The sequence below is a fragment of the Limulus polyphemus genome, unplaced genomic scaffold (genome assembly GCF_000517525.1).
Source record: "Limulus polyphemus unplaced genomic scaffold, Limulus_polyphemus-2.1.2 Scaffold1742, whole genome shotgun sequence".
Classification (NCBI taxonomy): domain Eukaryota; kingdom Metazoa; phylum Arthropoda; class Merostomata; order Xiphosura; family Limulidae; genus Limulus; species Limulus polyphemus.
The window spans coordinates 49900-53116 of record NW_013667352.1 but is presented as its reverse complement, the minus strand read 5'-3'; the positions used below and the strand labels follow the sequence as shown (position 1 = coordinate 53116).

The following is a 3217-nucleotide window of genomic DNA, read 5'->3' as shown; positions in this document are numbered from 1 at the left end:
ACAATATAACATTATTAAGATAAACGTTGAGTGTCTAGAGTACAATACGTACCGTTTACGATATAACATTATTAAGATAAACGTTGAGTGTCTAGAGTACGAATACGTACCGTTTACAATATAACATTATTAAGATAAACGTTGAGTGTCCAGAGTACAATCGTACCGTTTACGATATAACATTATTAAGATAAACGTTGAGTGTCTAGAGTACAATCGTACCGTTTACAATATAACATTATTAAGATAAACGTTGAGTGTCCAGAGTACAATCGTACCGTTTACAATATAACATTATTAAGATAAACGTTGAGTGTCTAGAGTACAATCGTACCGTTTACGATATAACATTATTAAGATAAACGTTGAGTGTCTAGAGTACAATCGTACCGTTTACGATATAACATTATTAAGATAAACGTTGAGTGTCTTGAGTACAATCGTACCGTTTACGATACAATAAGATTAAGATAGACATTAAGTATTTTGGGAACGAACTATGTTTTAAAATGCTTTTAATTCAAAAATTTTTGTAATTATTATCGACTTTCTTAAATCTTAAATACAGACCCTTTTCCATGCGGAATGCCATTTTAGTTTTTTACGTTACTTCACCAAGTTCATGAATGTTGATGCATTATAATTCACTAAATAATTAACATCTTATATATTCAAGAAACAAAAGAACAGATATCAACGTGGTTTAAAACTTCTTCACTGCAAGTCAAATGAGGCTCAGTGCCGTTTCAGAGAACATTCCTTCTTTCTTAAGTTCAAAACTGAATTTTAAAACTAGCCTTCGGTATTGAAGGCTAAGGATAAACTCTAGTTTTATAATAAAAGCTAGAAGGGTGAACAACTTTCAGATACGGAAGAGTGAGGTTAACTTTTGTTTTGTTAGGCTATTAAAATGTAATTATACTGAACTACGACATTCCTCTCTTACTGTAGGTATACAACTGATGGAAGTCATGATAGGTTTTCTAAGAAATATCAAAGAAAAATCCTGGATATTGATTTTAAACATCTCCTCACGTTTGGTTCAAGACTTATTGTTTAAGCTGTATGACCACACTTCTGTTCCCGCCGTTGTTGAGCACACGTGTATTGATACGTTCATATTATTATATCTATAAAATCTTGGTCGTGAAATAAACCCATGGAAGCGGGTTTATTTTGCCCACTACCCTTCAAAAAAAAAAAGCAGCTTTCTTTTGAAAGGGCGTTTGTAAAAATTCAAATGAAAACTATTGTGGTAATTGTGGTATTGTCAATTTTTCTATAATTTAATGTTTTCATTGATAACTTTCATGAATGACATAGTAACTGAAAAAAGCACACGACACACAAAATTTAGGAAACTAGGAATAAGATAATAAAAGTTATGTATTGTATAGCACGGAGTAGATTTTATTGAATCACGTTATTGTGTGGTACTTCATATAGCTATACATTTACAAAAATTGAATTAAAATAAGGTAAAACTTCTGAGCAAGAGATACGACTTATCTGTAAGGCTTTACATGCTGAATTACGTTCCTCTTAAAAACAGACGAAGATTAGTAATCATAATTTGATTAAAAGATTTTAAAAGATTATTACAAGCTATCCATATTATTTAATGTTTCAACGTATAATACGAAATCAGCTTCTCTGGATAAATCCTCAGCCTCACATTAAAATATGCAGTAACAATTTAAATGTAGGTCAGTTTGACTACTTCATAATTCGTAGCAACATCTTACAACAGTTATTTGTTATTACTTCGTACTGCGTTGTAACATTTTCGAAACGATTATGCCTTACTACTTCATACTGTGTAGCAACACTTTACGCAGAGGTCAGCTTTTAACGATCTAAAATGAACATGCCGCTACAATCAGGGTTCAACAACAAAAAATAAGTTATTTTCAATAACAACACTTAGAAATAAATCCACCACTTACCAAAGCATAGTTATTAGACAAGTGTCTGGCCAGGACTTCTAACCAGTATTAATAAACAGTTTATCAAAAATATTAATAAAACAAAAATTATAGCAAGTAAGATATTCCCACAATACATTTCAATATCAATAACAATATTGAGTGACAAACGGCAATAATTATATCCTTCTCTAACAACCTCATGTTTCTTTCTTTCTCTTGCTGAAGGCAGGATATTTATTCACAGAGTAGATCACGAGAGTACAATTTCATGTGATAATACATTTACCTACTCTTCTGCTCTATTAATAGTATCTGTACGTCACCACTAGGGAAGCTAGTGTCAATTTCAACATATTTATTCAACATACAAATGATTATGTAGAAGGTGAGTTAGCGTTTTAATGCAAATAAAAATTTATAGATAAACAAAATGATAGAAAGATATAATAAATGAACGATAAATACAACCAAACACAATTTGCTATCTCACAGTGATGATACTAATCTGTTTGTATAAGATATCTCAATTTTTGTATCATTACTTTTAACTCCCTCCTTATACTGACATCACGAATCCTTTACAGTCGCTTCAGAGCCTTTTCAATGTTGGATCTTGTCTTCTGTATGACATTCTGTAATTCTGCTATTCGTTTATCAATGGTCTGAGGAGCTGTTGGGTATTTCTTCAGTCAGTCCCAAAGAAGAAAGTTTTCACGCCCCAAGTGAAGTTTGGTTGGCATAGATCTTCTATAGCTTCCGGCTCTGGTTCGGCTTACCTAAAAATTAACACTTTGAAGACCAGCTAACTACGATAATTAACTCTGCGATGTGAGTCCTTTGAGGAGGAGATAGAGGTAAGTCAGGATCAGCAGGATCCGTTGAAGGATGAGAAGTGGACAATCCAACATTTTCGTTTTGCTGCAACTACCTAGGACGATTACCATCTTCTTCACTATCGAGATGATTGTCACTGGAGAAATGTATATATCTTTATATTAGAAATATGAAATCTTCCCATAACTGCACCTAATCTAGGATCTTTTAATTCATACACTAATGGAGTAACAAACTGTAATTTCGAAAGGTCCAATCCACCCGGGAGCAAATTTTGTAGCAAAATTATGCATGTAACCTGTAGACTCAAGAACAGAAGTTTTAATGGCTAGAGGAAATTCATATAAATGATTATCCCATGTTCTACGATTTTTTTCAATATAAGCATTGGAACATTCAGTTGCTCTTACTAAAACCTTATCTAACCAAAAACACGTTAGGTGTGAAAAAAAGGT

At 32.4% G+C, this 3217-nt stretch overlaps 1 protein-coding gene across 2 annotated transcripts in view; it reads left to right on the top strand.

Moving 5' to 3' along the window:
* Window positions 1-1239, top strand: part of LOC106464787 (diacylglycerol kinase 1-like) — a 160416-nt gene extending 159177 nt beyond the window's left edge. For both annotated transcript variants that reach the window (XM_022392584.1, XM_022392582.1), the window contains exon 27: window positions 952-1239. The gene's annotated coding sequence lies outside the window, so the exon portion shown is untranslated. The remainder of the gene's footprint in view (window positions 1-951) is intronic.
* The last annotated feature ends 1978 nt before the right edge of the window (window positions 1240-3217 follow it).